This window comes from Phocoena sinus, chromosome 2, assembly GCF_008692025.1.
Source record: "Phocoena sinus isolate mPhoSin1 chromosome 2, mPhoSin1.pri, whole genome shotgun sequence".
NCBI classification, from domain to species: Eukaryota; Metazoa; Chordata; class Mammalia; order Artiodactyla; family Phocoenidae; genus Phocoena; species Phocoena sinus.
The window spans coordinates 94,364,269-94,376,557 of NC_045764.1; the positions used below are offsets into that span (position 1 = coordinate 94,364,269).

Sequence of the window (12,289 nt, forward strand, 5' to 3'; positions counted from 1 at the left end):
GGCTGTTTGCAATTTTTGGCAGTAATGAATAGAACTGTTATAAAGTTTGTATCCAGGTTTTGGTGTGAACATCAATTTTCATTTCTCTGAGATAAATGCTCAAAAGTGAATTGCTGAGTTGTTTGGTAAGTATATGTTTACCTTTAAAAGAAACTGCAAAAACTGTTTTCCACAGTGGCTATACATTTTGCATTTCCCTTCAGTCATATATGATTGTTTGAATTGTTCCATAGTCTTTCCAGTACTTGGCATTGTTAGAATTTAAAATTTTGGCTATTCTAGTAGGTGTGTAGTGGTATGTCATCATTGTTTTAATTTGCATTTTCCTGTGGCTAATGATGTTGAATGTATTTTCATGAGCCTGTTTGCCATGTATACATCCCCTTTGGTGAAATGTTTGTCTTTTGCCCTTTTTTTTAAGTTGGGCTGTTTATTTTCTTACTGTTGAGGTTTGAGAGTTCTTTAAATATTCTGTTTCCAAGTCCATTATCAGATAAAAGACTGATTTATCTTTTTTGCAAAATATTTTCTTCCACTTTGTTGGTTTGTCTTTTCATTCTCTTAACAGTGTCTTTTGCAGAGGAGAAAATTTTAATTTTGAGGTAGTTTTAATTTATCATTTTCTTCTTTTGGTGTCATGTCTAGAAATCTTTGCCTAACCCCGGGTCATGAAGATTTTCTTTTAAAATTTTTATAGTTTTACATTTTAACACTAGATATGTGATCCATTTTGAGTTAATTTTGTTTTGTTTTGTTTCGTTGTTTTTCCTGTATAAAAAAGGATCCCAATATCAAGGTATAGGGAAGGGGAAGAACAAGCGACATACCCCTTGGTGTAAGGACACAGAGGGGGCAGGAGAAGGATAAGCCTCAAAAGGAGGGGTCGGAGGGGAATATCATTAAGGCAGCAAAATATTCTCGTAAAAAGTTGGGGGAGTCTCCATAGCCTCAGAGATGAAGGCAGAGGTGGCCTTCTTAGTGGGGGGCTCTCCACTCAAATGTTCAAAGGAAGGGAATGTTGGCTTCTCTTCTCTTGGTTCTGTTGCAGCTATTCCGTGGCTCACTCTGGGTTACCTTCTGCCTTATGTAGATGAGAGTGCTGTGGGGCTCGGAAGGCAGAGATTCACTTGTGTGGGTTAAAAGTCAGCATCTCCAGCAGCAGCTGTGCTCCAGACTCCTCCATCTCAGGTACCACCAACTGCACTGCGCGGGGCCCTCTGAGGGAAAAGCCTCCTGGGGCTAGAGATACATCTCGGGGCCAGTCATCCTCTGGGGGCAGTCCAGTCAGGTCAAAGATTTTGCCTAACTGGTCAGCTTTAGAGTTTCCACAGAAGAGAGGCTTTCGATGAACCATCTCTGTGGAGATACAGCCAACGCTCCACATGTCCACAGGGTTGCATACATAGACTGCAAAAGAACTTCTGGAGCACGGTACCAGAGTGTAACAACCACAGGTGTAAGTGCCATCTGGTAGCTATAGATTCTGGCCAGGCCAAAGTCAGCCAGCTTGACTGTTCCACCACTTGTCACCAGAATGTTCTCTGGCTTCAGGTCTTGGTGAATGATGCAGTTGGCATGAAGGAAATCTAGGCCTCTTAGAAACTGGTGCATCAGATCCTTGATGGTCTCCAGTGGCAAGCCTGGTGGGGGTGCCTTGTCCAGATATGTCCTTAGGTCTTGGTCCACATGCTCAAACACCAGGGTCACTTTGGTCTCCCAGTCAGTTCAGGCTGTGGCACAGATGTCCATCAGTCAGACAACATTGGGATGCTCAAAAGCCTCCAGCCGCCGCAATAAGCCACCCCATGAACTGTGCTGATGGGAAGGCCCCCTCCAGCACCTCCTCCACTGGGGATTCTTACACTCTTGAGGGCCACAGAGTAGCCACTGTGGGGATCATGGGCCTTATACACTGTCCCATAGGCACCAACACCAATCTCAGCCACTGGCTCATATCGAGGGGTAGCCATTCTCAGACCAGAGGAGACCCTACAATCGCAGAGACTCCTACCACCGAAATTCCTTCCACAGTTCGGATGGTATGAGCCTCACCCCGTGTCTGGAGCTGCGGGGGAGGCCTGTTATTGGGGCCTTGGAGCCGGTTCCTGCGGCGCCGTACACTTGAGCTTGGTCCGGGGCAGCTGGCCGCTATGGGGCGAACCATAGACCTTGAGTTAAATTTTATAAAAGATATAAGGTTTAGGTCAACGTTCTTTTGTTTTTGCATATGGATGTCCATTTGTTCCAACACCATTTGCTGAGGACTGGTTTTTTTCCATTGAATTATTTTTACACTCTTTTCAAATATAACCTGGCCATATATGTGTGGATCTATTACTGGACTCTTTATTCTGTTCTGTTGCTCTATTGTGTCTATCCCTTTGCCAGTACTGCGCTGTCTTCATTACTGCAGCTTTATGGTAAGTCTTCAAATCAGGTCATGTGATTTCCCTAATTTTATTTTTCTTTTATAAAAATTATTTTGGCTATCCTAGTTCTTTTTTGTCTTTTCATATAAATTTTAGAATCAGCTTGTCTATATGTATAAAGAATCATGCTAGGATTTTGATTGAGGTTGCACAAATTTATAGATAAGTTTGGTGAGAACAGACATCTTTATTATGTTGAATCTTCCAATCCATCAACATGGTACACCTTTCTATTTAAGTCTTCTTTGATTTCTTTCAGCAGCATTTTGTGGTTTCAGTATATAGATCCTATACATACATTTTTAGATTTATACTTAAGTATTTAGTTTTTTGGAACTATTATAAATGGTACGTTTTTTGGGATCTAGTTGTACCATGCTAGTATATATATAAATATGATTAATTTTTGTGTGTTGACTTTTATCTGGTGAACTTGCTAAAAATCACTTATTAGTTCCAGGTGGGTTTTTTTGTTTCCTTCCTGGTACCATGGGGCTTTCTCCATAGTTAGTCATCTTGTCTGTGAATAGGAATAGTTTTATTTTTTAATTTCCAATCTTGTATACCTTTTATTTCTTCTTCTTGCCTTTTTTTCTTACACTGGCAAGAACTTCCAGTACAGTTCTGAATAGGGGTGGTGAGAGTGGACATTTCTGCTTTGTTTTTAATTTTGGGATGAAAGCATTCAATCTTTTACCATTAAGTGTGATTTTAGCTGCAGGTTTTATCTGGTTGAAGAAGTTCCCTTTTGTTCCTGCTTTGCTGAGAGAGTTTTAAAATCAAGAATGGATGTTAAATTTTTCAAATGCTTTTCTATATCAATTGATGTGATTGTTATTATTATTTTTATCATTTTTCCAGTAGACTGCTACTCTGGTAGATTACATTGGTTGGTTTTCGCCTATTGAACTAGTCTTGCGTTCCCATGATAAACCTACTTGGTTGAGGTTCACGTCAAGTTTTGAAGTTCCAGCTGGAGATGTCTAATAAGGGATCGACTAGCAGAGAACATGTAGACTTGTGTTTGGGCTGATATTTATACTGGAAATCAGCTGGCTATTTGGGCCGTTAACCACCCGATTAACTTCTGTTGACCTGCTCCCTGAGAACCCACCCAGTGAGCAACCATGCCTCTGCTGCTTATGTACTTTACTTCTACCCCCATCTATGTACATATATTTGGTTTTGTTCTTTTTCCTTGCCTGTACTCTACCAGGACCTTTTATCTATTGGCCACTTCTAGGCATCTACTTCCTCCATCTGTGCTTGGCGTATTTAATTTATAGCAGAAGAGTTTGGGGATAAATTGTATTTTAAGAAACAAACATTTATTTTAATATAAACACATCTGTGATTAGAGTATTCAAATTTAAATGATATTAAGTAATTGTTTTCACTAATTTGGTCCTTTCATGAGGCAAGAAAACAATATGGATGTCTTGTCATATGTAGTCCTCTAAGATCTGATTGTAAATTGCAATTTATTTTGGAAGGTCATGGAAACAAACCAGAGAGTAATATAAATGTTTGCATGTGGTTAGCATAATTTGCTTGCCTCCCTGGGGGCTAAATTCCAAAGAATTTGTTTCTGTATTCTTGAGTCTGGAGACAGTACAGCGATGCAGAGATCCCTGTGAAAGCAAGCCCTCATCCAGGGAGCCTCGGAGTGCATGGCCTCCCTGCTTGCCCCCTTCCTGGGAAGCAGTGAGGATGCCATGGGTTGTGGTGTGAGCTCAGAGTGCTGCTTTCTGTTAAAACATAGTCTCAGTTTCTTTGAGCAAACCATTAATAGATGTCAAATTCACATTATAGGTTTTAGTTCCCAAGCAGTGTTAAAAGCAAACGTGTGGGGTTTTATATTTCCAGCTGCCTTTTTTTTTTTCAAAGTAAAATATGTAGGTTTTGGTTTTCAGCAGGCCACATTTCTTCTAATAAAAACAGTTGGAACAAAATATGTTTTATAAGCATATAAAAATGTCAGACCATAATGATTTTAGTGCTGCATATTTAAAAAATGGGTCACTAATATCTAAGATGTTAGTATCTGCAAAGAAAGTAAATTATGGAAAGTAAATGACAATATATCATTTATATAAAGGAGAAGGTGGTTGGAAACTAGTTCAGCGACCATATTGAGACCATTTTATTTCAGCTTTTATATAATATGCATGTCTTTCAGCTTTAAGTTATTTAAATTTTGGCCTTAAAATTATTAAACCTTTGTACTTGAAACTGGGCCCCAAAATTTCAAAAATCCCACCTGTGTTTGGAGACATAATTCATTATGTGAAAAAGTACCTTCTGTCCATGGTCTCACCAGAGAAAGCATCTCAGTAGGTTCTGGTCCCCAAATCAGTTGTGTTTCCTTCTCATAGGTTCATTTCTATCATCTGATTGACATGCTGAGCTCCTTTTGTCCTGTCTTCTAGGAAGCTCAGAAAAAGATTCTACAGCCCATTTCTAACAAGGCTACAGAACTTTTAGCCTATGCATTTGGCACACTGTCATTTTCATCTTATTTCTTTCACCTTTATTTTTCTTTTGCCTAATTTTTTTTACTTAACTCTCTTCCCTTGTTATGCTGTAGTTAGTGTTATAAGTTACTGTATATCCATATTGGAATTATATAGTTGGAAATAGATTTTTAGAAATCTGATTTCTTTTTCTTTGATCACTTCATCCATATCATTACATTTTCCTAGCAGTTTGCCTTTTTTTTTTTTTTTTGTAACTTAGACAATTACATATTCTTAAATGATAAAATTCCAAACAGGAAAATTCCTGGGACATATTTTAAGAAATCTTCACTGCCTTTTCAGATAATAAAAGTAATGCTAACTGGTTATAAAAACTTCAGACATCATAGAAATATACAATGTAGCAAATAAAGGTCTTCTAGAATCTCCTCCTTCCAAAACAAAAACAAAACTCAAAAAGCAAACCCCAAACTGTTAACTATTTGGTGTATAGCTCTATGGCATGACTTTAAGTTGTATTATATTGGAGTGGCAGTGGGAACTTCTTTTCCTCTGTGAATCTTGGCTATATAACTTTTTCTCATTTCTATGCTGATAAATATATATTTTTCCTTCTTCTTCTTCTTCTCCCTCTCCTCCCCCTCCCCCTCCCCCTCCTTCGTCTTCACAGTCTTGAAGATGTGCTAGTCAAATATGAGGATTATACAACTCAGTATTCTAGGAATGCTTTGTAGGAGGGGTCATGGTTGCTCGCCATACCAAGAAAATGGAATTAAAAAAAATTTTTATTTGTTTAATTTATTTGTCTTTGGCTGCATTGGGTCTTTGTTGCTGCACGCGGGCTTTCTCTAGTTGCAGCAAGCGGAGGCTACTCTTCATTGCGCGGGCTTCTCATCGCGGTGGCTTTTCTTGTTGTGGAGCACAGGCTCTAGGCGAGTGGGCTTCAGTAGTTGTGGCACACGGGCTCAGTAGTTGTGGCTCACGGGCTCTAGAGCACAGGCTCAGTAGTTGTGGCGCACGGGCTTAGTTGCTCCGCAGCATGTGGGATATTCCTGGACCAGGGTTCGAACCCGTGTCCCCTGCATTGGCAGGTGGATTCTTAACCACTGCACCACCAGGGAAGCCCTGGGCAAATGAAATTTAAGGTGTAGGGGGTGGCGGTTAACAGCTTGGCCATGGCGTTGGCATTAGATAGGCCTGTGTTCAAGGCCTGGTAGCTGAGTGACTGCAGGCAAGTTATCTCTCCTCTATAAGGCCTGGTTTTCTGGGGATAGTAATACTTGTTTTAAAGTGTTGTTGTTATGAACAAATGAAAGATTGTATATAAAGCACTTAGCACAGTGTCTGGTACGTAGTAAAGGCTAAATAAATGTTAGCTGCTGTATTAGTGATATTTTGACTAATTACTGATTGCTGTTTAATAGAGTAATTCTAAATAATTATGTGCAAACAAGATAGAAGTTTACTTCTTTCCCATATTATGTCTAGATAGAAGGCCCAGGGCTGACTGTGGTTCCACAGTTACTAAGGACCAGGTTCTTTGTACCTTGATGCTTGTATACAGTTGTCCCTTGGTATCCATGGGGAATTGGTTCCAGGACCCCCCATGGATACCAAAATCTGTGGATGCTCAAGTCCCTTATTTAAAATGATGTAGTACAGTCAGCCCTCTATATCCACGGGTTCTGCATGGGTTGAATCCATGGATGTGGAAACTGCAGATATGGAGGGCCCGTGTATCTTCCATCTGTCATTTCAGATATAGCAGAACTCTTATTTTTAAATGAGGCTTCATGATTGTCTTAGCTGAATAGTAGCTGAGACTATGACCAAAATTTGGATGTTACTTGGGGCAGACATTCTTTTCCCCATGTCAGTTTGCCAGGGCAACAGTTCAGGAAAATGTACATGGACTTACAATATTTGTCCAGATCTGTTTGGTTTCTAAAGCTGGATTTAAGATATTCAGGGTTTTTGGTTGCTTAGCTTTTAGCCTAGTTAGGACTCTGGGCTACTGCAGTAATTACACTGAACTATTCTCCATCTTTCTTAAAAACCTATAGAACTTCCTAAAACGTCATGAAAATTGATTTAGCTTGTTTTAATTAACAAGGAAAAAAACTGATTCAAAGACATTAAACAGCTTAGTAAACTCGGCTGAAGAATGAACCTGTGTTTTTGAATAGCCCAACATCCAGACAAGATCCTCCCTTGCTTTTGGATTCTGTTTTGAGACCTTCGCAGTGAAGACTTTTCCTGGATTGAAAAAAAAAAAAAAGATAACAACAAAACAATACTCAAAGAATTGAAAAACCTAACAGCCTTTTGATCAGTCAATCAGTGAATCTGGTTTCTACTGTTTAACATTAGCTGCTTTTAGGGCTTGGTGTGGACAGATTTTACAGGGAGGCAGACTCGGGCTTTGTGATTTCATGTTGCCTTCCTGTAGGGATGCAGCGTTTCCATTGGATGAGTCCAGAATTCTGTTACTGTCATTGACTTTACATAGTGATAACATAAAACAGCATTAACGAAAGAAAATCCCACACCCTTGGTAATACTTGGTAGCAGAATTTTATTTTTAGAAAGCAAAATTTGGAAACAACTATATTTATTATTTTAAAAGTTTTAAAAGTATTTTTGTAATGTGTGTTTCACTGTTATCATTACTTGACATATGAATGCTTCTGTATTTTAAACAAAATATTCACTAATATTTACCTTTCCAATGAGATATTTTATTTGCACGACTATTTTTAAAGCATGTGCTCATTTTGGTGGAGTTGCTCTTGTGGTGTTTAAACTATATTTACATATTTTCCTGTTCCTTATGAATGTCTTGTTTCTGATATAAGACTAAATACCAAATGCTTTTTTGTGTGGTTGTTGGAGAGCTTACAGATGGAACACACACACAAAAAGAATGTTTATTATTAAATAAATACATTTATATTTCATTTATAAAGAACAGTTTTAGTTATTTTTGTAAGCTTTTAAATATATTGCTAAGTTTTATTTATTAGTAAAACGTACTTTTAACATTTCAGTGTATTTTCTTTCTACAAGTTCTTTTTCAATGTATACAAATTACCCATACCTATATAATAAATTAGAATCTAAGTGTGTGTGCATAATGTGTTTGTATGCATATATATAAAATATATATCATATATAAATATACAATATATACTGTGTAAATAATGTTATATTGTAAAAATTCCCCTTGTCAATAATTATACTTTGTGAATATGCTTTTAAATAACTGCCTAATACCACAATACATTGTGTGATATACCACATTTTACCAATTCCCTTGTTGAACATTTAGATGTTGTGCTATTAGAAAAAATGCTGCAGCAAACATCCCCATATATTTATCTTTGTAGCCCTCATGATTTCCCTAGGATAAATGCCTAGGAATAGAGTTACTGGCTTAAAAGGGTATGAAAAAATTTTAAAGGCTCTTGATACGTAATGCCAAATTCATTCATTCAATCAGAAAATATTTTCTAAGCACCAATAATATGTGGTGCTGTCAGGATACAACAATGAATAAGACAGTCTCTGCTATCAACTCACAGTCTAGTTGGGGGACAGACATAGGTATGATTAAGCTCAAGTCCGTGCTCTCCAGAGAGGTTGTATTAATTTACATGTCACTAACATTGTCAGTATATGCAAGTAGTTTTGGAATGTGTATGTGTGTTCTTTTGAATTCGGGCATCATGGAATACTTTATAGGAAATAAAATATTTGTGTTTTGATTAGTACATATCATGAATCACATACCTAATGATTTTTGACATTAGTGATTTAGAAAACCTAATTCATTTCAGTATCCTCATTTCTTTAACAAGGCATTCGTCTACATTTGTATTGTGTTCTCATTTCCAGAGCTTTACAAGGTCTTTCCTACTTTGTTCTTCCAGTGTCTTGGTACTTTCTGCAGCTGACACTACAGTGTAGAACACTGCACTTAACACTTGGAATGGTTGATAAAGACTCGTTTGCTTAAAACTATCTTACTATGATTTTGCTCTCCTTTTCAAAGGAGAAAGACCCTTATTTTATATGCATTCTTTATAAATATGGACAAGGCATGTAAGAGTGGAACCTAAATACCTCTAGTAGTGAAAACTCATGGTAATGCTATTATATTTAATTTGCAGATTCTCTAATACCTTTTAAGCACTGCCTTAATAATTCAGGACAAAAACAGCAGATTTCCCAGTTTTCAGGACAGTAAGTTGATGGGTTATATTCATATAACTAGTATATTAAATACCTGGCAGTCAAAGGCAATTATTTGTCATCAGAATAGACTAGTGACATTAAGGAGGGGAAAACCCCCGTGGTTTCAGTGTTGTCTGAGTTGGGAGTCCAAATGTGGTTTTCATGGAGCACTGAGCTGCACTCCCATGTCCAGAACACACAGTCCTTGGGAATAATTATCCTGTTCACCACTCGATAGATTTCCCACATGTGAAGGCTGCCAAGCTCCTCTGGCTTCTAATTTAGGAGCTAAAGAGATTTCCTTACAGGGCTCAACACTGATCTTTGAACAAATGTATGGCCTTCTCCATTCACTCAAAAATGGCTCCAGGTGGACACTGTACCAAGTGTGGCAAGATAAATTATGTGACTGAGATGTTTTCCAAAACATACTTTTTCACAGTAATATAGCTAATGTTTTTCTGGTCCACTGGAATTCTCCAAGACTGTCTTTATGACTGTGCGTATGATCTCCATCCTTAAATGGGAAAGCAAACTATTTTAATAAATACTGAGGGATGGTATAACTTCTACCACTGCACACTTATAGTTTTATCCAATTGTATTTCATCTGATCTTGATGAAGTGCATACTTCTATTTAGCAAATAAAATAAGTGAAGTAGATTTCATATTACACCATGGAAATTCTGAAGATTTGTACTTTTAGGACAAGTTTTTAGAGAGGTAGGGGTTTCAGTTTGATTATTATTTGGATTCCTGGTTTAATATATCCTTAAATTTTATATTTGAGTTTATATTTGATAAAAGGTATCTTGGTATTGGTAATCTCTTGGGACTTAAATTTTTCAGGCAATATTATGTTTTTGCATGTATCAGTAATGCACTCTTTTTGAGGGCTGTGTAACATTCCACAGTGGGAATGTACCTACCTTTTTTATTTATTTATTTATTTATTTATTTATTTATTTGCGGTACGCGGGCCTTCTCACTGCTGTGGCCTCTCCCGTTGCGGAGCACAGGTTCAGGACGCGCAGGCTCAGCGGGCCACGGCTCGTGGGCCCAGCCACTCCGCAGTACGCGGGATCCTCCCGGACCGGGGCACGAACCCGCGTCCCCTGCATCGGCAGGCGGACTCCCAACCACTGCGCCACCAGGGAAGCCCTACCTACATTTTTTAATACATATTCTTGTAAATAGACATTTGGGTTATTTCCAGACCTTTTTTTTTTTTTTTTTTTTACTATGAAAGCCCTGGTCATGGACATTCTTGTCTGTGTCATCTGCTACACATATATAAGAATTCCTCTGGTTTTTACTACTTTGGAGTGGAATTCCTGAGTCATAGGATATCTGAATGTTCAGCTTTATAAGATAATACAGTCATGCCTTCCAAAGTGGTTGTAGCAGTTTACATTCCTACCAGCAATACTTAAGAAATCTTGTTTATCCATATTCTCTGTAAACACTTGGTAGTATCAGACTTTAAAATTTTTGCTCAGTATGTGAGTTTATAATGGTCTTCATTTGCATTTCTCTGATCACTATTAAGGTTAAGTATTTATTCAAATACTTATTGCCATATGTATTCCTTCTTTTGAAAAATGCCTGTCCATGTCTTTTGCCTAGTTTTAAAAATTGGATTGACTGGGCTTTTCTTATTATTATTGGAGTTTTTAATATATTCTTGATACTAATCCTTTGGTGATTTTATAGATGGGAGATATCCTCTCCCAGTTTGTAACTTGTTTTTTTCACTTTTCCTAAGGTGACTTTTAATGGTGAGACATCCTTGATTTTAACAGAGTCAAATTTATTAATATTTTATAATGAACACTTCCCTGTCTTTTAAAGAAAACCTTTCCTTTCAAGGTCAGAAAGAACTAAAAAATATTTTCCACTAAAATTAAAAAAATTTTGCTTCTGATATTTAGTCCTGATCCATCGGGAATTAGTTTTCATATGATGTGAAGCAGAGGTTCCGTTTTCATTTTTATCACCTAATTCACCATCTCTGTCATATATTAAAGTCATATATGTGTGTGAGACTTTTTCCTGAGCTCTCTTCTATTCCATAGGTCAATATGTTTATCCCTGCCCGGAGTCATGTTCTTTTAATTGGCTCTTAAGAAGAAGTCCTAATATTGGATAGGGCACAACTCCCCTCCTTGCTCTTCTGTTTCAGAAGTGTGTCGGCTGTTTTTGTTCTTCCATGAGAATTTTAAAATCAGCTTCTAAAGATCCATGAAGAACCTTCTTAGGATTTTAATTAGCATTGTATTGAATTTTTAGGTCAATTTGGAGAGAATGTCATCTTTATGATATTAGGTCTTCCTAATTAGGAACCTGGTATATCTCTCAATCTATTTAGGTATTGTTTAATGTCTCCCAATAAAGTTTAAAACATTCCCGTGTTTGAATCTGGCATCTGTTTATTCCTAGTTACTTGACATTTTTAATGCTAATTATAAATCATGTCTTCTAAATTATGTTTTAGTAGTTTATTGTTGGTGTACAGAAGTGTGATTAGATTTTGTATGTTGATCTTATATCCAGCCATCTTGCTAAACTCTCTTTGAAAAAATAATGTTATTTGTAGATTCTTTTGGGATTTTTATGTATACGTCATAGTTGACATTTTTATCTCCTCTTTTCCATTCGTTTTGCCTTTTTTCCTTGTACTGTTTAGGAACTCCATGACAATGTTGACTAGAAGTTACAATAATGGGCATTCTTTTCTTGTCCTTGATCTTAAAGGCCATGCTTTTCATGTTTTCCATTAAGTGTGATGTGTATTATAGGGTTTAAAAAATTAAATCAGGTTAAGGATATTCCATTCTCTATTCCTAATTAACTTAGAGTTTTTATCAAATTTACATCAAATTTTACCAAGAGCTTTTCTGAATCTATTGATATACCAGTTTTCCTCCTTTAAACTTCTAATGTGTTAAAATTAAAAATAACTAAAACTAAACAATATGCTTTTAAGGTATACATATGATAAACTACATATTAAAAAAACAAGTCAATGATAAGTACATGACTTAGCAGAACAGCTAACCCAGGTGGGATGGGGAAAATCACTTGATAGATGTAAATTGTTGTTAATGTTCTAGTTCTCATGTCAGGTGGTAAGTTCATGAGAGTATGGT

At 37.0% G+C, this 12,289-nt stretch overlaps 1 protein-coding gene and 1 pseudogene across 1 annotated transcript in view; one reads left to right on the forward strand and one right to left on the reverse strand.

Moving 5' to 3' along the window:
• The window catches only part of FSIP1 (fibrous sheath interacting protein 1), a 213,529-nt gene that overhangs the window by 118,686 nt on the left and 82,554 nt on the right, over window positions 1–12,289 (forward strand). The gene's annotated exons all lie outside the window — the stretch shown is intronic.
• Window positions 1,061–2,049, reverse strand: LOC116749090 (annotated as a pseudogene).